Raw genomic sequence first — 26891 nt, 5'->3', positions numbered from 1 at the left:
AGGATTGCTTTCTGAGTGCAGAGTCTGAGTAACTCTTGAGTGCCACCAGGTGTGGACCCTCTCTACACCCCCCCACAAAAAGTTCAGATCTACCATCTTATAGAAAGAACTCAATATGCCAAATTAAAACTATACACAGTTTTTAATATAATTTAAAATAAAGAGATTGTGCTATAAGTGAGAAGAAAGAAAACATGCTTAAGAGAAAATGAGGGCTTCTCCAAAGAAAGAACTCATGAAGTAAACGAAAAAGAACTATACCACCATAGCCGTACCCCTTAACCCCCATAATGTTTAGCTCATTGTTCCAGTTTTATAACTCCTGGAATTCCTGGAGTGCACAGACATATATACACACCATGCTTTACCTCTGAATTTTTTAGTACAATCATCTTAGTAAGAAAGCACCAAATTAGATGTGAAATTAGAATAGTAGCCAAAACAAAACCAGCAATATAGAATACACAACTAACTTAATAAACAAAATAGCTTAATAAACCTTTAGACAATGACTTAAAATTCTATGTAAGACATAAAGAATTTGACATATTATTTTTGAGTGTAGTTTTTTAAAAATAATTCCATTATCATTTATTTGTAATAATCAATATAAAGTAAATTATTCACAACTGTCAAGGGAGCAGGCTTAGAAGAGCATGGAAGACAGGGGGCATTGTGAGAAATGTTAAAAAGGAGGTGTAATTGAATGCCAGAAACAACTATGATAGAAAAGTATTAGGCTTTTTTTTCCACATTAAATAAATTAAGCTTTTGATATCAAACCACATTGCATATTTGAGAATGAAGATAAGTCAAAAAACGTAGGATCTTGGGAATGAGATCCAGAGAAAAGTCATCAAATACCCGTGTACATATTTTCTTTCTTCTTTTGTGTGTGTATATGTTTGGGCCACACTCAGTGGCACTCAGGGGTTACCTCTTGACTCTGCACTCAGAAATTGCTCCTACAGGCTTGGGAGACCATTATTAGATGCCAGGGAATCAAAGCCTGGTATGCTCCGGGGCAGCTATATGCAAAGCAAACACCCTACTGCTGTGCTATCACTCCAGCCCTCACATGTGTACATATTTTCTTTGAGCCTGTTTCCATATAAAAGATAGTGACCAATGACTGGAAAGAGGGTTGAGAGAATAAACACTGCAGGATTGCACTAACTATGGAGTGTGTCCAGTACTAGAAGATGTCCAGACACTAATTTTCTGCTTGAACTCAGAGAATACAAAGAATGCAGAGGAAGTTGCCCATGTCCTCTGTAACAAACACACAGCAAATAGCTATTTGGGAGCCTTAAAAATTACAGGTTGCAGGGCCAGAGCGAGTAGGGAGTTTCCCTTGCACATAGCTTACCTGGGTTCGAGCCTCAACATCCCATATAAATGCTCCTCTGAGCCTGCCAAGAGTGATTCCTGAGTTCAGAGCCAGAGTATCCCCTCAGCACCACCAGGTGTGGTCCAAAAATAAAAGAACGACAAAAAAAAAGAGGAAAAGAAAAAAAGAAAGAAAGAAGAAAGATAGAAAGAAAGAAAGAAAGAAAGAAAGAAAGAAAGAAAGAAAGAAAGAAGAAAGAAAGGAAAGAAAGAAAGAAAGAAAGAAAGAAAGAAAGGAAAGAAAGAAGGAAAGAAAGAAGGAAAGAAAGAAAGAAGAAAGAAAAAAGAAAGAAAGAAAAGAGGAAAGGAAGAAAAAGAAGGAAATAAGAAAGAAAAAGAAATAAGAAAGAAAGGAAAGAGAGAAAGAGAAAGAAAGAAAGAGAAAGAAAGAAAAGAAAAGAAAGAAAGAAAGAAAGAAGAAAGAAAGAAGAAAGAAAAGAGAAAGGAAGGAAGAAAAAGAAGGAAATAAGAAAGAAAAAGAAATAGAAAGAAGAAAGGAAGAAAGAGAAGAAAGAAAGAAAGAAGAAAGAAGAAAGAAAAGAGAAAAGGAAGGAAGAAAAAGAAGGAAATAAGAAAGAAAAAGAAATAGAAAGAAGAAAAGAAAGAAAGAAAGAAAGAAAAAAGAAAGAAAGAAAGAAAGAAAGAAAGAAAGAAAGAAAGGAAAGAAAGAAAGAAAGAAGAAGAAAAAAGAAAGAAAGAAAAAAAAAAGAAAAAGAGAAAGAAATAAAAGAAAGAAGAAAAAGTTAGGTACACGGTTTTCACTGATCCCCCCAGAGAGAAGAACAATTACTTAGAGATAGAGCAAGGAGTGTCCATCGGTACTATTAATGTAGAGAGGATTGCTATTAGTGGAGCCCTAACACACAGTGTGCAGGCATGAGAGAATATGAAGATAACTTTAAATTAGAGGCCAGGTATTTTTCTTTCAATAAGGAAATTTTGAATTAATTTACTTACAAATAAACTGCCGCTCCATCTGGCTGCATCACAATTTAGGCCAGAATGACTTGGATGTGGCTTTTTTAATTTTTTTTCAGTTGTTCAAATGTAAGCAGACCCTCGTTTTTCTTTTTTTTCCTCAGAGTACACTGCCCTTTACAAAGAATATTTTCTACAACGTCCTAATTCCTAGGATAGTAGAATTAAGTAGGTTATTTTGTATTGTGCCAAAATTCAATCAAACCAGTATGGTATAAGAAACTGAAACTTGTTCACATCCCTCTATTGTATCAATAGTTTTGTTTATTTTTTGTCAAAGTGTTTGTTCATTTCTTCTCCCCATTTTTTGATGGCGTTTGATGATTTTTTCTTGTAAAGTTGTGTCAATGCCTTGTTTATTTTGGATACTAACCCCTTATCTGATGGGTATTAGGTGAATAGTTTCTCCCACTGAGTGGGTGGCTCTTGTATTCTGGGCACTATTTCCTTTGAGATGCAGAAGCTTCTCAGCTTAATATAGTCCCATCTATTTATTTATGCTTTCACTTGTTTGGAGAGTACTGTTTCCTCTTTCAAGATACCAGTGTCATGGAGCATTTGACCTACATGTTGTTCTATATACTTTATGATTTCAGGTCTTTAATCCATTTAGATTTTACCTTTGTACATGATGTTAACTGGAGGTCTAAGTCACTTTTTACAAGTGGCTAGCCAGTTGTGTCAACACCACTTATTGAAGAGGCCTTCCCTGTTCTGTTTAGGATTTCTTGCCCCTTTATCAAAAATTAGGTGACAGTATATTTGGGAAACATTCTCCGAATACTCAATCCTGTTCCACTGATCTGATTGTCTGTCTTTATTCCAATACCATGCTGTTTTGATAACTATTGCTTTGTAATAACTATTGCTATTGTTTATAACTATTTGATAACTATTGCTTTGTATAGTTTACAATAGCCAGACTCTGGAAACAGCCTAGATGCCCCTCAATAGATGAATGGCTAAAGAAATTATGGTACATAGACACAATAGAATATTATGCAGCCATCAGAAGAGATGAAGTCATGAAATTTTCCTATACATGCATGTATATGGAACCTATTATGCTGAGTGAAATAAGTCAGAGGGAGAGAGATAAACACAGAATGGTCTCCCTCATCTATGGGTTTCGAGAAAAATGAAAAACATTTGTGTAATGATTCTCAGAGACAAAATAGAGGAGGCCTGGAGGGTCCAGTCACCACAGGGATTGTCTAGTGCAGTCACAAAAATAAATACACTGAGAACTATCATAACAAAATGTGACTGAATGGGGGAAGTAGAAAGCCTGTCTAGAGTACAGTCCAGTGTGGGATAGGGAGGAAGGGCACTTGGGATATTGGTGATGGGAATGTTGTGCTGGTGAAGGTTTTTTTTATGTAAAAAGTTTTAAAAAATAAATAATAGATAAAGCCTCTCAATGTTTACCACAGCTGTGTTCTTTATACTGACCGTATAGAAAGAGAAGGTACAGTAAATGCACCCTAAATACACCTCAACCCAGGTCCTTTGCCTGGTCTGTATTGTGAATGGGGGGACAAAAAAAAAGAAAAAAATACTTTTGTTTCAATGCAGCACAAAATAAAGAACACTACTATTTAATAAGTGCTTAAATCCCTAATTTTTTTCCTGTTTTAATAACATTCTATATAAAAGTCCAATTATTTAGGTAAAATGATACATGATTGCAGTTGAACATTGTGGATTCTCAGATCTTAAAATCAACTCAGATACTTCAAATTTTATTTCTCATTGATTTTTCATTCAGTATTTTTTATAAAAAACTAACTACTGTATATGAAATTGTATAAATATATGATGCCATGGAAAGAAATGTCACACATCTAATGATGCTGTGATAGCCAACAGATGCTGTGTATGAGTTTATATTGGACATTCTAATACCCTGTGGTCTGAAGTTTGGGGAACTACAGATGTCATAATTAAGCTGGGATCAACAGCTTAAATTAGCAAGTCATAATTCAGTTCCTGATCTGAAGATGAAGTTGATATCACATAACAGATAATGAGAATAGATGCTTCCCTAAGGGGAGTAATTCACAGAATTATTTGATAAAACAAATTCAAACTGTTGTTGGTGTAATAAGAAACTTTATTATTTTCATTTCCCATATGATTAAAATATAACCATTTCTTTCTGCTTGTAGTTTATTTATTGCATGACTCACAGCTTCCCAAGGAAGATAGTTTTCTAGAGTTTAAGTGTTTAACATTTAAAAGTCTCACTTTTTATATATTAAACTCTTTGCAATTCTTATCAATAGAGTTTCCTTTGTAAGTAGTGGTGATGTTCATAAAAGATGTTTTTCAATAAAAGTATGACTGGTTATGACTATATGAGTGATTCTCACTAGAGAAAACATTACAAACCAGATAAGATAACATTTTATTCACATAATTTTCTATAATTGTTTTATAGAATTTTATAGCACTTTAAGTAATTTCTAGGTTCTTATTCTAGCTGTATCTGCTGATTTTTTAAAATTAAGAAAATAGTAAAAGCACATTAAGTAAGAACATTTTTTTCTTTTGCTGAACAGAAAAAATATTCAAAATAATGGTAAACTGATATTAGAAACATTTTTAATAAAACAAAGCTACCTAAAATTTAAAACTTATAAAGAAGGAATTTTGTATTCCTAAAAAGGAATTTCTTTTCAAGCAGGCAGCAAAATATTTTCTAAGGTAATAAAACAAAATTAACTTTTTCTATCTTTGCCAATAATTTCTACATGTCATGGTGCAAAGGGTACAAAATTGGGAATTAGAGAAACACAATGGTGAGTGATCTGGGGATCCTGAGAGAACACAATATCAGTTTCTATACTCATAATTGCTTAATTTTAATTTGGAGAGAAAGCTTTAGGTACAGAACGGCAAATGAAGGCTGATTCACCATTACAGTGTCGTTTCAATGAGAGATGGATAGGAGCAAATTATGAATCCACATAACCCTGTTTCATCTTTGAATTATTGAATGTGAAACTAAAACCTTGGAGAGACTTAAACAATCTATCAGCTGCTAAGCTTTCGTTAGAAAATTAGCTCATGATATGTAATGGTATTTCTTATACATTTTAATTCCTTTTAACAGTTGAAATAGACTTGAGTAATAGCTTCTTAATGTTCACCACAGAAGGTAACTAAATCTTTAATGGGACTCCTGCTGCAGACTTCTTAATATTGTAATTTAATTGAAGTCATGTAAAAGAGGTGTTTTCATATTTATACTTGCAGATTTGTTGAGGTACATGTTTTAGTCAAACTGTTTCTTACATAAACACAATTAATATATGTAAGTGAGTAAAATAGAAATGTCTACAATAGATGAAGCCTGGTTCAATTTTTGTATCACTTCACTAAAATTTTGGAGTTCATAAAGTAGATGTACAAAAAGTAATACTAGTTATCTCATGTGTAATGTTTATATGTGCGTGTGTAGGATCAAGAACCTTACTTGGGGCCAGAAAGATAGATTGAACACATTGAGTGATGCCCTAGGGTTAGTATCTGGTACCACAGAGACTTGTGCGCACTCCAGGAGCAACACCATGCCCGAGATTCTCCCTTGAGCATTAGTAAGTTCTCTCATTCCAAAGTAAAAAAAGAAAGCATTTTTAAGTCATTTTAAATTGTTCCTGGTATGAAATACATGTTTTCTTTGGTTATATCATAAATTTAGATAAATCTCAATTATAATGATTATAAGTCACAGAAACACTTTTTAGAAACTAAGTTTTACTTGAAATTCACATTTGGTGGGACATAAAGTTGTTTAACTATGAAATTATGATGCTTTTTTCACAAGAATTTATAAGGAGATGAATTAAATATCATATGGAAGGTTTCTCTGAGAGGACAGTTTACAAGAGAGAAAGAAGATCTCGAGGGGCTTCCTGATGTTCTGAGTCACCACACCCCAATGCCAGAAATCATCTCTCTGAAGTTGGATCAATCGTGTCATTCAGCATGTGGTTAATCATGTGTAGCTCACACAGTTTGGATCTAAGCAGGTAGAAAATGTTAGAATCAGAAAAATCAACGCCACTGTAATCTGGCACCCTGCCGAACAGGGAACCTATAAAAATCACTATATTGCTTTCTATTTGCTCTTCTCCAAGCTACACTCTTTGCCCACTTTTTCAGTTCTTCTTTGACTTTTTAAGTCTCTGTATGTCCCTCTGGAACTGAGAGAGCTGCTGTATCCTGCTTCAAACCCCGCCTCGAAAACCTATGGCATTGCAAAAACGTGCTCATTGGAACCATTCATCCAGACATCACCTCGATTCAAAAACCAGCTCAAATTATTTTATATATTTTTGTTTCGCAGGTTAAAGTTTTTTAAATAAAGATACGATTTTACAGTCGCACGAGGTGTGCAAATAATGTTTATCTTTCTTCCTAGGGGGCATGACAAAATAATTGTGAAGGCATTGCCCAACACCAACATATATGCATATATTTTGCCATTTCTTTTTATTGTATTGTTTTGGGTTTTGGGTTTTTTTGGGGGGGGAGCCACACCCGTTTTGAAGCTCAGGGGTTACTCCTGGGCTAAGCGCTCAGAAATTGCCCCTGCTTGGGAGGACCATATGGGATGCCGGGGGATCGAACTATGGTCCTTCCTTGGCTAGTGCTTGCAAGGCAGACACCTTACCTCTAGCGCCACCTCAACGGACCCGTATATATGCATATATTTTATGTAAATTTAATCCTAACATTTTAGGGAATACACTGCATACAATACATTGACTAATTTATTTTGATCATTTATATGTTGTCTATTCCAATGGTCCTCAACTACGGCCCGTGGGCCACATATTGTATTTATTCCCATTTTGTTTCTTCACTTCTAAATAAGATATATGCAGTGGTGCATAGAAATTTGTTCATAATTTTTGTTTTTACTATAATCTGGCCCTCCAACAGTCTGAAGGACAGTGAACTGGCCCCTGTTTAAAAAGTTTGAGGACCCCTACGCATACTTTAAATATATGTACATACTTATTCATATTTTAAAGCATATATTTATAGAAGTTTATATATATTGAAATTATATACTTTTATAGTTAAAAACATAGGATAAAAAAGAATAAAAGTCTATGCCTGGGACTGGAGTGGTGGCACGAAGCAATAAGGAATCTGCCTTGCCGGCACTAGCCTAGTAGGACCACAGTTTTGATCCCTGGTGTCCCATATGGTCCCCCGTGCTAGGAGGGATTTCTACGCACATAGCCAGGAGTTAACTCCTGAGTGTCACCGGGTGTGCCCCCCCCCCAAAAAAAACCCCAAAAACAATAAAGTCTATGCCTAGTAGTATTAATCCTAGAAAATGTCAAGGAGTTCTGAAGGTGGGTTCTCTTAAACTATGATCCCTTTCCAAACATTAAAAGATGACAGCAAATCAGATCACAGTCTCAAACACGATGTATTTCAATTACTCCTTGAACTTGTTAGAGTGAAAAACAGAGATTAGTCCAATACTCTGACATTTAGTCTAAATTAAAAGAATAAGTATGCATCTCTCACAAGCTTTATCTAATTGGGAAATCCTGATTCCCAGATAGGCTCTTTTTTTTTTTTTGTCCACACCCAAAAACACTCAGGGTACTCCTGCTCTACATTCAGAAATTGCTCCTGGCAGGCTCAGGGGACCATATGGGATGCCAGGATTTAAACACCGTCCTTCTGCATGCAAGGAAAACACCCTACCTCCATGCTATCTCTCCGGCCCCAGGGTCTTTTTTAAATCACATGTTAAATAAGTATTATTTTGAAATCAAATATTAGTTGAACTATGTGACACTTATTTTTAAAAATGTTAATGATTTGCTGAGAAAAACTACTGTTATGAATGATCATTTTTCAGGAGAGGGGAAAATGAGGAGTATGTAGAAGAAGACAAAAGAATGAGGTCTTCAATTAACTGTGGTCTTAAATTAATTTTATGCCTCCTTGCTCTCCTGGTTTCCACAACTACTGAGAAAATAATTGTAATTGAAGGAAAAAATATTGAATGTAATTTTTACCTGACTATTCTAAAATTAGGAAACATTCTGAAAAATAGGTTTTTCAAATAATTTTGAATAATGGCTCTTAATATATAATTAATATTATTAATAATAATTAATAATTATATAATTAATAATATGATTAATCTAAATAATTGCATTTTATTCTTCATAAGTAGTTTATTTTTTATTCATAGTATTAGCCAAATAGTTTAGACACTCTTGCTTGGTTTTACATTGTGTTCCTGTGTGGTTATTTTTTTGTGTGTGGATATTTTATAGGCCCATTTCGTTTGTTCTCACACACATACATTAGACATTAAAATAATTCTTAGGGAAATAGAAATCAAAACTTTTAAAATGCCTGCTTATCCAAATAAGACTATTGACAGATTCAAAAATCCACTTTCACAAAAGTGTCTATACTAAATTAGACATAAATATCTAGTTTATTAAAATTATTCATTAATCTTTTCCAAATTACTCAATGCTACATATATAATAAATGCAACATAAATTACACATTCCATAGTTCCCTTCTATGCATCTAAATCTCAAGGTAATAATTTAAGTGGCAATAATGATTCTTCACAACAGGAAAAATACACAATACATAATTTATTTAATGGCTTTGAGCGTGCTTTTCAATTTTACTGGATGCATTTATTTACTTTTAGGATATTTTTAAAGGTAATTAATGAATTGAAATTTTTTAATTTTTAAAATTTCATTGAGGAAGCATTGATTTACATTATAGCCTGTGGTTCAAAATTAAATTGTCATACTAGGGGGCCCGGGTGTGGCGCTAAAGGTAAGGTGCCTGCCTTGCCTGCGCTAACCTTGGACGGACCGGGGTTCGATCCCCCGGTGTCCCATATGGTCCCCCAAGCCAGGAGCAACTTCTGAGTACATAGCCAGGAGTAACCCCTGAGCGTTACTGGGTGTGGCCCAAAAACCAAAAAAAAAAAAAAATTGTCATACTATACCCATTACCAAGTTATCAAAATAAAGATATATATATGTGAAATTATCACTAGTTTTAGTGATACTACATTGTTTTAGGGCTCTGTAATCAAAGATCACTCCTGGCAGTACTTATTCTTTGCTGGGATCAAACATGGGGTCATGTGGCAAGCCAAGATTTCTACCCAGTGAACTATATCTCTCGCCTTGAAATCCCACTCTTAAAAGTAAAGCTTGATAGATATTTTAACTTTAAGAGACTGGGTTGTTATTGTTTTGTGTTTTTGTTGGAGCCACACCCAGCGACACTCAGGGGTTACTCCTGCGGCTGCATTCAGGAATTACTCCTGGCAATAATCAAGGGGTTATATGGAATGTCTGAGATTTGAACATGAGTTGGCCCTTTGCAAGGGAAATGCTCCCTCATTATCCTCTTACTTCAACCATTTTATTGATATTAATAAATGAAGAAGATGTATTAATATTAATAATTTAATCATCATGTGTTTCAGTTAGACAGGTTTTTCATGATTTAATGTTTAATCAATGATGTTTGAGCACCCGTCCCTTCACCATGACACATTTCCCATCGCCAACATCCACAGTTTCCCTCTCAGCTCAAACTCCTGCCTCTATAGCAGACATATTTCTTCAATTTTCCCTCTCCTTCTCTCTCTTTCTTTCTCCTTCATTTTTCTTTCTCTCTTCCTGTCCCTTTTGCTCTTCTCCTTTTTAATCTCTCTTCCCTCCTCCTATTTATCCTTTTAGCCACTGTGGTCTGAAATACTGTTACTGAAGGGTATCATGCATATCATGTTATCTCCTTTCAGCATTCAGTTCTTGTTCAGAGTGATAATTTCTAACTATTGTTATAGTGATATCTTCTCTACCCTAATTGCACTTTCTCATCATTGTGGCATGCTTCCTACCATGGACTAATCCTTCTGGGCCTTGTCTCTATTGTTTTTAGGATATTATTACCATCCTATCTTTAAATATAATATCTACAGTATATATATGCATATATATATAAATTGGTGAGATATGTATCCCACCAATTAATATGACCATATTATTATATTATATCTATCTTCTCCTCTAATTCATTTTACTCCACAAAATACTCCCCATATTTATGTAGAAGCAAATTTTTATTAATTCATTTTTCCTAATAGTCTGTGTAGTATCCATTGTGTAGAGGGACCATATTTTATTATTACTCATTGTTTCTCAGGAACTTGGTTGTTTCCAGATTTTGGCTTTTGTAAGTAGAACTTCAAGTGAACATAGGAGTGTAGATGCCTTTTCTGCATTGTGTTTTAGAATCCCTTGGTTCCCAGGAGCAGTATTATATTGTTTTGTATTGGTATTGTTTGTACCGTATTGTATTTTTTGTATTGTAGTTTGTATTTGTATTGTATTGTTCCCAGGAGCAGTATTGTAGGGTCATATGGGAGCTCAGTTTCTAGATTTTGTGGTATCATTTCCCAACTTCAAACTGCACAATAAACTGGTGGTATTAAAACAGCGTGATATTGATTAAAGTCAGACCCTCAGATCAATGGAAGAAGACTGGAGCACTCTAAGACAAAGCTAAGGTATATGATCAATTAATCTTTGATGAAGGAACAAGAAATATGAAGAAGAACAAAGAAATCTACTTCAATGAGTGATGTTGGAAAAATGATCAGTTACTGCAAAAAAAAACATGAACACAGGCCTCTTTTTAATGCCATCCACAAAATAAAATCAAAGTGGATTAAAGGTCTTGTTATCAAAACTAAAAACATAAGGTATGATGAAACTGTAGGCAGAAATATCTGACATAAAAGCTATCAACCTTCAGGATGATATTCCACTGAGCCAAGCATAAACAAATAGGAGTACATTAAATTAAGAAGCTTCTGTACCTCAGAGGAAACAATGATGAGGATTACAAAGACTCCCCACTGAATTAGAGCGGGGAATAGCTATTTACCCAGTGCTCATCTTATAAGGGGCTAACTTGTAGAAGATACTAGTATATAACATTATTTAATCTTATTAAAAGATACTATAAGGTACCGATATAAGATACTACTTAATATCTAAGATATAAGTACTATTTGAGCTTAATATGAAAATATCAGCCAAAATTTATTCAAAACAAAAATAAAAGTGGCCAAATAGCACATGAAAATTGCTTCAAATCATTAATCATCAATGAAATGTAGATCACAACAATGGAGGTAAATATCACACCGAAGAAATTGGCCAAAAAGAACAAAAAGAACAAGAAAAACAATTATTGGCACAGATGTGAGAATAAAGAGTCTCTGATTCACTGGTGGTGGGAATGTCGACTGGTTCAGGCCTTTCTGAAAAAAAAAAAACAATATAGACATTTCTTAAAAATAAAAACTTTAATTTTTTGTCTGCTTTTTTGGGCCACACCCTTTGACGCTCAGGGGTTACTCCTGGCTTTGCGCTCAGAAACCGCTCCTGGCTTGGGGGACCATATGGGATGCCAGGGGATTGTACTGCGGTTCGTGCTAGGTCAGCCTGTGCAAGGCAAATCCCTACCACTTACACCACAGCTCTGGCCCCAACTTTAAGAATTTTAAAGCATTACTTTACTGTTTCAAATTTCCAGGCTTATATTGATTTTGCTTTCATTATCACGTGTATCAGCTGACATGTTTTCTTATATTGCTAATTTTCATAAGTTTTTCCTACTTTATTATTATTTGAGTCTTTTTGTTTCATGGCTACAAAACTATTTAGTATCTCTAATAAAAGGATTGCTGTACTGGTGAATTACTGTGAGTTAGACTTTAATAAAAGAGGATAAAATATGAACTGAGACAAGGAAAGTATCTTTAACAAGTAGTGTCAGAAACTGGTCAGCCTCATGCAATAAGTGGCTCCAAGTTTTATCTAATGACATACAAAAAAAGTAAAATGAAAATGAGTTAAAGACATCAATATCAAACTTGAATCCATAACATGCATAAAGGAAAATCTAGGCAAAACTCTCCATAATATTTAAAAAGAAAAATGAATAAAAGAATGAAAACTCAAGGGGCCGGGAAGGTGGCACTAGAGGTAAGGTGTCTTCCTTGCAAGCGCTAGTGTAGGACAGACCATGGTTCGATCCCCCGGCATTCCATATGGTCCCCCAAGCCAGGGGCGATTTCTGAGCGCATAGTCAGGAGTAACCCCTGAGCGTCAAACGGGTGTGGCCCAAAAAACAAACAAAAAAAAAAGAAAGAACAAAGAAAACTCAAGGCTGGAGCGGTGGCACAAGTGGTAAGGCATCTGCTTTGCCGGCACTAGCCTAGGACGGACCACGGTTCAATCCCCCAGCGTCCCATATGTCCCCAAGCCAGGTCCGATTTCTGAGCATGGGTCAGAGTAACCCCTGAGTTACCGGGTGTGGCCCAAAGAAAACTAAACAAAAACAAAAGAAAAGAAGAATAAAAACTCTTGGAAATATTCTTATAGTAGTTGTTTAATTTTATGGATACAGTTTAATTATATGTCTGATAACAGTGCTAGTTGTAATGGTGAAATTTGTTAATTCCTCCAATAAGGCTATTAAATGTTGATATCTTTAGTTCCAGCATATATTAAGGGAGAAAATAACTTACATATTGGGGGATTCTGGAAGGCTTTGGGAGACTATATATAGAGCTGAGGTTCAAGCTTGGGTTGGCTATATGCAAGGCAAAAAAGCCCTACCCATTATACTATTGTACTGCCCCACATGAATCTCATTCTTGTAGATGTTTAATTTTTATTATCGTAGGTTTGTTATTTTATCCTCATACTATTCCCAATTTAAAAGTTATTTCTTTTAGTTCTTGCACATTTATTTTGCCTCTTTAGGAAGGTAATGTTCCTCATAATTTCCTGTCTTCTCCCTTCTTTGAAATATATGATTTCAGATAATTCATATACATTGGTCTTTGAAATTTGAATCTTAACATGGTTTCTACCTTTTTACCTAATATGATTATAACTGCAAGTGCATGTATCTAATACAGAATTTTCTCTACCTCTTTTCCTTCCCATGCAAAATTGTACTTTTCTATCACTGATACTGAAACCCTCGGTATTAATGAATAAAGAGTATGTTTTTAAAACTTGTTTTCCTTCATTTTTTCATATCATGAAAAACTATCACTAATTTTGATATCACAATGCTATCTCCTCTTTTTCTCTCTCCAGTCTCCAACTGTTATATTGCTCAGCCATTAATACTTATGTATATATTTTCTAAAAAATTAGAAATAAAAAGGAGACATGGGCCGAATGGTTTCAGGTGCACTGGGTGAAAAAAAATGGTCAGAACTAAATTCCCAAGTCAAAGTCAACGATAATAGAATCAAGAGACTCAAATTTTAGCAAGCTAAACACAAAATGTACCTGTTATACTGGTAGACTAGGGAGCTAAGGGTGGTTATTTAGGATGCATACCAGAAACTCTGGTGGAGGGAGGTCAATAATGGTGATGGGAATGGTCCAATTTACTTTCACTATACACCTGAAATACAACTATGAAAAATTAACAATGGTCTCAATAAAAAAAAAGAGACTTGGGGTTTTTCCTTTCACATGTTTATGGAAATGCTATAATTTGTTCTAATGTTTAAATAATTTTAGTCTCTTATATTAAATTAATATGTGTTTAAAATTAGTATGTGTCTAAATTATTGTCCAAATACCCAGGAAACTCCATGATCTTTGTAGTCATTCTGCAGCTTTCCTTACTATTCTAATATATCTTCTTTAAAGGTTGGCAAAATTCTATTAACTAAATTCTTCAAAGTGATTATCATTGTCCTAAATTCATATAGTAATTCAATGTCATTTTTAAAAAACTAATACAATCTTTTTCATAACATTTTAACCTAGATACCATATCCTATAGGAAACATTCTGACATTATCAAGCTCGTCAGATGTACCTCTTTTGGTCAGTATTCATAACAGTATGGCGTTTTCAATATTAGGCTCATTATGGCCCATTAGAGCAAATGTTTAATGGCCCATTAGATTGACGATGAAAATTGTATCCTATTCATGTCCAGTAAGTGACAGTTAGAGTGTAAGAAATGCTTATTGGATTAATGAATGAAAGCAAGGTTGAATAAACCAAGCTGACTCTGATTATGAATACCAAATGTTGTGTATGCCAAGGTAATTAGCAGAGATCTAAATATATAAATGAGGATATTTGGCATATTGGGAATAAGGACATACTTGGGAGAGTGTAAAGACAAAATTTCATTTTTCATAATATTTCTGTGTTCTATTCCTACTAACACACACCAGCCTTTGTAAGAAAATCTTTTGGCAAGATTACTTTGAATTAAATAAAAAGATGGTTATTTATTCTATTTAGTCATGATTATAATCTATAAGGTTGTATCTAATTATACCAAAATAAATGAAAAGTAATCAGTCAACTGAGACACTAAATATGCGATTGTTCCAATCATCTGAGACGCTAAACATACATTGTCCAACTCAACACCAACTTTCCATTTTGCTTTCCCCTCTCAGTTTATGCCCTGAATCTGGGATTCAGATGCTTTATAACAGAACCATATAATTAAATTGCTTTGTGGTATTTCAGACATAAAGATAGATATTTTTAACACATTGTTATTTTTTTTAAATCTAAAGATCTTAGTTTCTTTTGCAATTGAGAATAAACACTTCCAGGTCTTTCTAAATTAACCACTGGTTGCCATTTATATTTCCCTTTTCCAGATGAATGGGCTTTGTTAGGCCCTTGCTTTGATTAGCGTCTAACTATTTATTTTCTGCCATTTAGGTTCCTATTGAGCAGTAAAAGACGAGCTTAATGGGCCAGTGCTCAAGTATGGGAACTCTCCCAGCTACAGATACAGTGAAGATATCAAGCTAGAGGTAAGCTAATCCATTCTATCCACATTTGACATCTGTTTGCTAAATGAGCGAAGACCAGAATGGGAGGGTTCTGGATTGCAGACTGGGTTTGCTATTTATTATAATGCTGGATATCTTCCATTCCTCCATATTTTCTATTTTAAAATATTATATTTGATTATCACTGAAGTTGCCAGAATTACAATTATTGAGAACCTGGACTGTTAAGTGCTTTAACCTCAAAGGTTCGTGCAGTTAACTGGTTATCTGACATTGATACACTCCTTGTACTGATTGACTGATAGATTCTATTAGATAATTCAGCAACATGTTGATAATGATTTTCTTTGAGTATGAAAATGTTTTGAAAATTGTTATCAAGATCTCTGTGCCACAATATTGGCACTGCAATATGGGTTGACCTGGGTCAATTAATGAAATATCAATCTTTGATTTCCAATTCTGATATATGGAATCATTGGATGAGAGGAATTCTAAGTGAGCACTTAATTAATTAAATCAGCCATTGTCCTATACAACTTCAGTCTAGAAAAGCTTGTATTTTTAGAAAATTATAGTGACTATTGACATTGCTAGGTTACAAATATATCTTCCTCACACAATTGAAGTTCTTTGGGCTGTATTCACTGATGCAAAGGGATTGTTTCTGTGCTCAGTTTTTAGTCTTGGTGGTGCTGAAGAAAGCATATAAAGTGCTGAGGATCTGTGTAGTCACATTTGAATAATTGTCTTAACCTATACCAACTCCCTGCCCCGATTATTGTTATAATTTTAGACAGTGGGTAGAAAGTTGATAACCAAAGATATTATATAACTATCACATGTTTTTAAAATAAGAGTTTAACGGATAGCACAAGCCAATGCCTTCTGTTTCAAATCGGCATCAATCCAATATAAATTATATGTTACTTGAGCAATTCCAGTATTTGAGAAACTATTCTATGGGCTAACAAAGTAGTGGAAAGTGCTATTCTTCACAAATTTACATTAATTGCAGATGTGGATGTACATGGGTGAATATAAATTTCTTAGAGTGGATTTAAAAAAAATTGTGAGGTTATATATTTATACTACTATGTGTAGAAATTTTATTCCAGGAAAATAAGTTCAATTTTGAAATAGCACCTAGAACAAAGTTGTAAGTTTTTCTTACATAAAACATCTCAAACTAAATAAAGATAGCATCCAAAATATTTGGACAAAATTCTATAGAATATATAGAATATATAAAATATTAGCAATATAATAGCAAAATAATAGCAGTTTAATAGCAACATAATAGCAAAATAAATATGGGTGTGATATATTCTTTCTTGATAATCACTCACTGATTACATTTACTTGAATTATATATTAAGTCAGACTTATATTAGTTATATTTGAGACTACTTTTCTCACCATAAATCTAAACACTAATAGGAACTATATGTTACATAAGAAACCACTTTGATTACTACTAAAGAATTACGTTGGAGTTTAAAGCAGTATATGTGCTTCTAAACTGCATTTCAAAACTCCACATATAGAGTGTTATATGTAAAATCTGGAATACAACACAAAATGTTAGGATGTCAGTTTTGTTTCTGACAATAACAGCAGAAAAAGAGGCAGCTGATGGTCTAATGATGTTGAATGCACTACTGCACAATGCTCAGTGTCATTGTAATTGCTCTGTAGATAATTTGAGGGACTCTGTATTCGTTCCACCTAGGACTATGTTAATGTCCTTTCCAAACATTATCATACTTCATGTGTAAGTCCTCTGTCAGAGAAATAGGACATTAGAGACTCAGCAGGAGACAGATTTCAACAGGAACCTCTGCAAATTAGTTACTATAGGTGAATGTTAGAGGCTTCTGGGATTTCTATTTGCTTTGTCTAGCAAATGAAAAGAAGAGCATTCTTTGATCTCAGGGAGGAGTGCCGATATTATTTTCAGATATAGTTTAATTCTGATTATGTAAATAGTTCTATTAGTGGGATTTTATTATTCTAGACACAAAAAGAGGAAAATATTCTTGAAATCTTGGGTGGTGCCTAATATTTGGATGTTTGATTCTCGGTTTGGATGATTCTTGAGCAGAGCTTTACTTTCACGGAAGAAGGCTCCCTATTGCAAATAGTGTTTCAATGAACATAAGCATACAAATATATGTTTAATTTAGTGTTTTATACTCTTCGGATATAAACTCAGAGATTATAGAACTTAATTATCCTAAGAAAAATGATTAAAAAGACAAATTTCACGTGATTTTATTTACATGTAGAAGATAAAACATAAGTAAATGAACAAATTAGATATAACTAAACCTTTAGAGTGGAGGGAATTGTGGAATGACAGAAACCAGTACAAAGAGTCAACTGGATAATAGTGTATCTGTTATAGCATATATATTTATTAGGTATGGAAGTATACATTAAACATTTGTATTGTTGTAAACAAATGGTACATTAATACAAAAAGTTATACTCAGTTAGTAGTATAAATTAATAAAAATTTTGTTAAAGTAAGTTTTAAACATTGTGATTCCAACAATCATCATTTTTTGTTCAGAATCTCATAAGGCTTATATGGTACCCCTAAAAGAATGGGGAACACTAGTACCATTGATGTACTTTGTACTGCATATTATATGCATTTAAGTGATATTGAATCTTACATATTAGAAACTGGCAAAGTCTTAAATATCTCTGAGACCATATAAATAATGAAAAATCATAAATGAAACAATAGTGAGGGATAAGGACTTAACAGTTAAAAAAAAAGCAGTACTGGTTCTTAAAGTGTCAGTTTAAACCTACAGAGCATAGCGGTGAATCTCAAAGGATTTTCTAGGAAGACATCAGTAACCAGGATCTAAGTATTCCTTCTTGAAAATGGCAACTTTTGAACTTTATCTGTCTTCTGAGGATGTCTATCCCCATGGACTGTAAACTGAATTCTCTCAGCACATAGGGTATAAACTCTCAAAGGAAATCAACTAACCTTTGCCCTAGTCTCAACAATTAAGGTCATAAGTATGATCCCCAAGAAAATGTTAATAATCTGAGATGTCCTTTTGAAAATTCTCATGTATTAAGTAACAAATAAAAATTATCTAACATTCATCCCAATTGATAGAGTTCTATCAATTTTCTTTATTAGTTCTTATATTATGCATTCCTTGTTTATATGACTGCAAATGTGATCAATGTCTCTTAAGTCCTCAATATTTTATGCTCTTACTAGATATGTTTAGCCATACTAAAGTTGTAACATGCATTAGTAAATTATGATCTATAAATTATTTTAATCACTAAAATTAAGAAGATGACAAGGTAGTTGAAATGAGCAAAAATGCATACTATATATTTCTACTATAATAATTGATAGATGGAGTGTTGCACTATGAAAATTTCTGAGAAGTAAAAGTAGTATTTCATTATCCTAAAAGTCTAGAACCCCAGTTTACTATATCTTTGTAGATAGTTGATTAATAATTTTCTATAGAACTATTTTCTCAACAAACCACTGTCATCAGCATATCATTAAAATAGTGAGTAACTCTATATATAGAATCTTTGTTGTTCTCTTCAGGATGCTTGTTTAGTACATTGATTTTGATTAATTTCTGAATTACAGATCTGCTATAAAATTGATTGTAACAAAAGAGGAGTGTATCTATTCATAAATATTGACCATATCAATACATGAACTTCTGAAACTACCGTATTTTCCAGTGTATAAGATGACCAGGCATATTAGACGACCCCCTAATTTTACAGTTAAAACATAGGTTTAGGCCTATATTCTCTGTATCCGACAGAACGTTCCTGTGCTGCAACTGTATGTATCACAGTGAGCCAATCACAACAAGCAAGGTTCAAAGGTTATACTGTCATAGACTTCCTCTCTGACTCTGGCCACTCTGAGCAGGCTTTTTACAGTGCAGATTCCGGTCCAGAACATTGTCTAATTTGCATGAATAAAAAGCCAGCATGGATGGGCTGAGACAGAGAGGCGGTCCGAGCAGCCTTGCAGTGATTGGTGCAGGAACGAGTTGGAAATTCATTTTGTGACAATATCCAGACGATTTTTTGTTTGTGGCATATAGAAACATTTTTCAGGATATACTCGGTGTATAAAATGACCCCTGATTTTCGGTTGACTTTTTTTCATTTTAAAAGTCGTTTTATACGCTGAAAATATGGTAGATTAAAAAACAGATGTTGATTACCTATTCTTAGTGTCTTCACCTCATCCATCTTAAACCTTAATATTCGACTTAAAAAACAAATTCAACATGAACTAGTTCAAGGAACTTGATTTAGTTTGCTCTTAATTTTTAAAACTCAATAATTTTTTTCTAAATGAGTACACCTATTTATAAAAGTTTAGAATGTTCTTAGAAGGAAAATAATGCCCATCATCCACTTGTATACTCTTTTCCACACTTTCCCCTTTTTTACCTGCTTTCTGGCAACCTTGGTCTTGTTGTTAGTTTCTGCTATTTTTGTTGAATTTTGAACACACATCAGTTTTAACTTTTTGCACTTGTGGAAAAAAATCATAATGCTTACCATTTTTTTCTTTTCTCTTATGTTTTTTTTTTTTTTTTGGCAGGGAGGGGGGTGCCTACATCCAGTTACTCAGGGCTCAGGGGTTACTCCTGGCTATGCGCTCAGAAATTGTTCCTGACTTGGAGGGACCATATGAGGCAGCGGGTATCAAACCCAAATCCGTCCTGGGTCGGCCTACCACTACTCCATAGCTCCAGCTCCTACTTTTATTCTTATTTCAGTTTTTCTTCATAGTTTGCTTCATTTAATTCCTTCTCTTTTGCTACAAGTGGAAAAGATCCATGTTTTATAGTAGTACATACTATACAATATTATATCTCAACTTTCTCTAATCATTTATGAATAAATATGTCAGCTGTCTCCAAACCTTAATAATTATAAATAATAGTAAAATAAACAGAGGTGAATATATTTTTTGTTAATGTGTTCATATTCTTTGTAAACATGCCCTGAAGTGGACTTGGGTAAAACATAAGGTAGCTCTATTTTCAGCTGGTTAAGGAAGCTCTACCAGGGGTCCTCAAACTTTAAACAGGGGGCCAGTTCACTGTCCTTCAGACTGTTGGAGGGCCAGATTATAGTAAAAACAAAAATTATGAACAAATTTCTATGCACACTGCATATATCTTATTTAGAAGTGAAGAAACAAAATGGGAATAAATACAATATGTGGCCCACGGGCCGTAGTTTGAAGATCCCTGCTACTGTTTTTAATATGACTTACAGAAATTCATATTTGCACTAGCAATGTATAAGGGTGCTTAATTCTCTACACAATTGCCAGGCTTGCTATTCATTTGATAAAAGTCAGTTATGTATTATTTGGTTTGTATTTGTATTTCCATAATAATCAGCTATGGACTTCTTTTCATCTGCCTGTCAACCATCTGTATCTGCTTTTTGAAAAGAGTTTATTAAATAGTCCACCAAATTTTGAGTTGGGTTGTTGACTTTATTGTTGGGTTGTATAAATTTTTACATGTCTAGGAAACAACTACTACTTCTTCTTCTTTTTTTTTTTTCTCTTTGGGTCACACCCGCAAGTGCTCAGGGGTTACTCCTGGCTCTCTATGCTCAGAAATCACTCCTGGCAGGCTCGGGAGACCATATAGGATGTCGGTATTCGAACCACTGTCCTTCTTCATGCAAGGCAAATGCCCTACATCCATGCTATCTCTCTGGCGCCAACTACTTCTTGAAGTTATAATATGAAAATTTATTTTTGATTCAGTTTTCTAAATTCTCATTCTGTTTATGACTTCTTTGCTATATGAATCTACTATATTTAATGTACTTTTGATTATTTATATTTTATTTAATTCTCTGTTCAGTTATAGTAAAATTTAAATGAATACTCTTAAGTTGCTAGACCCCTGTTCCCAGCACGCATTCCATATCCCACTCCATTAACAACCCCCACCCCTCAGCTGCTAGTATAAGTGGTCCCCTCTGTGTCTAGCTTGTTGTAGATTGGGTATTGATTCTGTTGTCATTGGCTTTGGATTTGGTGGTTAAGTTTGATCATTTTTTTATTTCTATTTAATGTTCATATGACTATTTGGTCTTTTACCTTCCATTATTTCCCCCTCAATTTGGGAGGCAGAACAAGATTTCTCAATTTATGTGGTTCTGTTTGAGGGAAAGAAGAAAATAATAAAATGGGGCAAAAATCAAACAAGCAAAAAAAATGGAGGAGTCCTTCTAGAGGGTATAAATATCAATTTAAGAGAAAAAGGAAGAAAAACATAACAACAATACAAAAAAAATACTCGAAAAGCACCACAGCAATCAAGACAACAACCACACAATAATGGAGAATAATAAATATGACTTAAAACTGTAGAGAAAAGTCATTTTGTGATGGACACATAATTGACAAGCTTCCTTTTAAAAATGTATGCTGCTATCAAACATTTATACATGTAATTACAAAAGATAAACACACACTGTATCTCATGTAACATAAGCAGGCATGTGTGTTGACAACAAAGCGACAGAAAAAAGCACAAAGTACATTATTTTGTACTACTTATTATACAGGATCATAGATATTCTCTGCTAGGGATTAGATCAACTCAGTAAAAAAAAAAATTCGCCCTTGTGCTATGAGTTCTTGGTTTTGTTTTCCACAAAGGACATTTCTCTAAATGATGGAACATACTCCCAACTGTTCCAAATGATAAAACACAAGTAATTGACTTACTTATTATTAAATTTATTGATACATTTAGGCATCAGGGTAGTCTTTATTGTGATATCATACAAGAAGTCGAGTGAGTTAGGAACATTTCTATTAGTGAGATCATCTCAGGAAAACCATTTGACCTGAGTTATTTCAAGTTATAAAATGAGAACTCTTGGGTAGTTTTTTACTATATAGTCTTACCATTTTAAGTGTCTTCATATAAATGAACAGGCAAACACAGTTTTATGTTCATTTGTTTTAGGCCCAACCCATGGTGCCCAGAGGTTACTCCTGCATTCAGGACCTGGGTTCAATTCCTGGCATCCCCAGAACCTGCCAGGAGAAATCTGAGCTTAGAACTAGAATTATCCTCTGAATACACCTGGGTGTGGCCCAAAACAAACAAACAAACAAACAAACAAAAAGAAGAAATCACTCCTGGCAGTCTCTAGGGACATTTAGGATGCTGAGAATCAAACTCAGGACAGTTGCATGCAAGGCAAGTGCCCTAACTCTGTGCTACAGCTTCTGCCCTAAACACAGTTTATTTTGAATTGTACTATTTCTCATTAGTATTTTGTGAGCGACCGAGCACCCACATGTTTAAAGGAACTTTGTATGGATTTTTCACCACTGCCTGATTCAAGCCAAAAGTTTGCATAGCCCTGAGCCAAAAGAACCCTGCAAATAAATTTAGCTCACCACAGAGAATTTGGCTTAACCAGATTCCTTAAATCTTTCCATGGAACCTGTTTTTTGTAACTGCTCTCAAGCATAGTTATAGATAGGTTTTTGTAAGATTTAAATTGTAATCCTTATTTGCTTGCACAAAAGAAAGATCTATTTGTTTAAGGATTTGCTTCCCCTCCCCCCATCCTGCCAGGTTTCTCCTTATCCTTCCCGCCATCAAAATGTGTCTGCTCCCATTGGTTAAAAATCGTTGTACCTGTACAAATCTGATTGGTTTAAGTTTCAATCCTGTGTTTTTGCTCCTCCCACTGAAGCAGGCTATAAAAACTCTGCTTCTTCTCTCAATAAACCTCTTGACAGGAATTCAGCTTGAGCTTTTATTATTAACTTCTACGGATTAATTTTCTAGGTGTTCACAAAAGAGCTTAACACTTGCGAATTATTTGTATTCGCCTTCTACCTTCTGTCCTGGTTGAGAGAAAACTGCTGGCCGGAGACCTCTCCCATTAAGGGCAGAAGCGAAGGCGGGTGCAGTATTTTATTCTAAATAACTCAAGCAATTCTTCATTGTTGCCAGTAATCAAAAACCATACAAAAACATATTCGGCAATAGTAATTTTAGTCTAGCTTTATTTTTCTATAGATAAGCCTCTTAAACTGCTATTGCCTAGACAAGTTAAACATTATTTGAAAAGAAACTGGATTTTTATATATTTAAATATAAGCAAATAAAGAAATAAAGAGATTGGAGGGAAAGGGAAAGACAAGAGAAACAAAAAAAATGTCCAAAAGATTTACCTTCTTATGTTGCAATATATGGTAATGCCATATAATAAAGTTGGTATCTGAGAGTCAAGGTATTTTACTAGTCTCTAAACTTTTCGAATATAAATTAAATCATAATAAATATAAATTATTCTACTTTTCTTTCTTATTGTGCTTCCCTAAATCCACTGCTATATTAAAGACTAGAACAGCTGCCTGAGTTAGGAGGGATACTAAAATAACTCTGGAAATAACACAATGAAGGAATTTATGTTTCTTAGAAGTTAAGTTCAATTCATAATTGTAAAACTTTGCCAAGCTTTTTGATAAAATGAAAATAATATGCATTTCAGAGGTGCTAATTCAAAGTAAAGGATTCTATGACTAACAGAAGATCGGCATTACTGTAAGACAGTGAAGTTTAGAGCATGGTGGCAGAAAAAAAAACAGGGCCAGTACTGGTAACAGAAATCATTTTTCCTGAAATTACTATGCTGTAAACCTATATTTAAAAGTTAAATACATATATGTATAAAATATAACCCTACATTGAATAATTTACATACATATGTGAATATACATATACATATATAGCATTACTTGTGGGAGTGTGGATCAATCCTGTTGGGATTCAGGGGACCTATATGGGGTGTTGGAGTTTGAACTCAAATGGCCTACATGCAAGGCCACTTTATTTCATATTTATATATACATATATAAAAATACTTTATTAATACCTTCTATAGCCTCCAAAATTTACTCATAAGTTTTAAGGATCCATTTGAATTTAAAAATCTTCCTGATATTTATGAGCTTGCATCAAGCTGTAATACAGAACTTTATTTTCATTTTTAATCAGAATCATTGTCTAATGATGATGTTGATTATTTAATAAGCTAATTAACTCACTAAAATATTTTATATATTTATTTCTTGCATGGACCACTAAAAACCATTAAAATTATATTAAAACTATATACAAAATTTATGCAGGAACATGTTATAATAGCTTATGGTTATGATTATAATAGCACACTTATGGTTTGCAAAATAAAAAAGTGACAAAGATGTTCATCATTAGGTAAATGGATAAGCAGACTGTGATACATCAAAAATTGTTTTCAGTCAGTTCTAAAGAAAACTCTCAAGTCATGAACTCGCATGAAAAGATAATAAATGCTACTTCTAAGTGAAAAAAAATTAAATACAGCCTAATAGCATTAGATATTGTGAAAAAGGTAAAACTGTAGAAGTTAAAAGGTAACTTGATTCCAGAGTATTGAACAGGGAAGAACAAATAGGAAGAATACTGAAAACATTTAGGATATGACTATTTGTCTATTTTCTATGTTTTTGCAATACAAAATATTCATTGATATTTTACAAATCTCAAGGGTCTAAAACACAAATAGTGAATCAACTACAAACTAGAAATTATAGGTAATGAAGTTGTATCAGTATAGATTTAATATCACTATATATATAGATTTAGAATGTAGCAAAATTTCTAACCTGGTGGGTGATATTGTTAATGGGAGAGTTATTACTGTTCTAGGGTAAGAAATATATAAGGACTCTGCACTTAGTTTCTCTGTACTTGCTGTCAAACTACAGCTACTCTAAAAATAAAACAGTTCCAGCAAAACCAACAATAAACAGATCTATAATTGAAGGTCCAGATAAATGCCCTGCTAAAATTTATTCTTGCCTCCACTAATCTACTGGGTTTTCACTTAAAAGCTTCTAGAAACAATAGACTCATATAGAAAAGTGGCAGGCTTCAAAATTAACACACAGAAATCAATGGACTTTTTATACACCAATAATTATAGGGAAGAGAAGGAAGTCAAGAAGGCAATCCCATTCACAAAAGTGCCACATAAACTCAAATATCTTGGAGTCAACTTGACCAAAGACGTCAAGGACATATAGAAAGAAAACCATAAAACCCTGCTCCAAGAAATAAGAGAGGACACACGGAAATTGAAACACATACCCTGCTCATGGATTGGCAGGATTAACATCATTAAAATGGCAATACTCCCCAAAGCATTATACAGATTTAATGCGATCCCTTAAAAATACCTATGGCATTCTTCAAAGAAGTGGATCAAACACTTATGAAGTTCATCTGGAACAATAAACACCCTCGAATAGCTAAAGCACTCCTAGGGAAAAGGAAAATGGGAGGCATTACTTTTCCCAACTTTAAACTATACTACAAAGCAATAGTTATCAAAACAGCATGGTATTGGAATAAAGACAGACCCTCAGATCAGTGGAATAGGCTTGAGTTCTCAGACATTGTCCCCCAGACATACAATTACCTAATTTTTGACAAAGGAGGAAGAAATCCTAAGTGGAGCAGGGAAAACCTCTTCAACAAGTGGTGCTGGCAGAACTGGTTAGCCATTTGCAAAAAAGCGAACATAGAGCCCCAGTTAACATCATGTATGAAGGTAAAATCCAAATGGATTAAAGACCTTGATATCAGACCTGATTGATAAGGTATATAGAACAACACATCAGTAAAACACTCCATGGCATTGAGACTAATGGCATCTTCAAGGAGGAAACTGAATTTTCCAAACAAGTGGTAGCAGAGATCAACAGATGGGAATACATTAAACTGAGAAGCTTCTGCACCTCAAAAGAAATAGTGCCCAGGATACAAGTCACCCACCCTGTGGGACAAACTATTCACCCAACACCCATCAGATAAGGGGCTAATATTTAAAATATACAGGGCACTGACAGAACTTTACAAGAAAAAAACATCTAATCCCATAAAGAAATGGGGAGAAGAAATGAACAGATGCTTCGATAAAAAAGAAATACAATGGCCAAAAGGCACATGAAAAAATGCTCCTCATCACTAATCATCGGGGAGATGAAAATCAAAACGATGAGATACCACCTCACACCACAGAGATTGGCGGACATCACAAAGAATGAGAACAATCAGTGCTGGCGGGGATGTGGAGAGAGAGGAACTCTTATCCACTGTTGGTGGGAATGCCATCTAGTCCAACCTCTATAGAAAGCAATATGGAGATTCCTCCAAAATCTGGAAATTGAACTCCCATTCGACCCAGCTATTCCACTCCTAGGGATATACCCTAAGAACACAAGAACACAATACAAAAACCCCTTCCTCACATCTATATTTATTGTAGCACTATTCACAATAGCCAGGCTCTGGAAACAACCAAGATGCCCTTTAACAGATGATTGGCTAAAGAAACTATGGTACATATACACAATGGAATATTATGCAGCCATCAGGAGAGATGAAGTCCTGAAATTTTTCTATACATGGATGTACATGGAATCTATCATGCTGAGTGAAATAAGTCAGAGGGAGAGAGAGAGACGCAAAATATCTATGGGTTTTAAGAAAAATAAAAGTCATTT

At 34.1% G+C, this 26891-nt stretch overlaps 1 protein-coding gene and 1 non-coding gene across 2 annotated transcripts in view; one reads left to right on the top strand and one right to left on the bottom strand.

Annotated features, from left to right (window-relative positions):
* RIT2 (Ras like without CAAX 2) overlaps positions 1 to 26891 on the bottom strand; it is a 465270-nt gene that overhangs the window by 169287 nt on the left and 269092 nt on the right. The gene's annotated exons all lie outside the window — the stretch shown is intronic.
* LOC126002661 (small nucleolar RNA SNORA51) lies at positions 3779 to 3910 on the top strand. Its single transcript, XR_007493339.1, has one exon. It is a non-coding gene; the product is annotated as a small nucleolar RNA SNORA51 (small nucleolar RNA).

The sequence above is a fragment of the Suncus etruscus genome, chromosome 2 (genome assembly GCF_024139225.1).
Source record: "Suncus etruscus isolate mSunEtr1 chromosome 2, mSunEtr1.pri.cur, whole genome shotgun sequence".
Taxonomy (NCBI): domain Eukaryota; kingdom Metazoa; phylum Chordata; class Mammalia; order Eulipotyphla; family Soricidae; genus Suncus; species Suncus etruscus.
The sequence above is the reverse complement of the archived record's forward strand: the minus strand, read 5'-3'. Positions and strand labels throughout refer to the sequence as shown.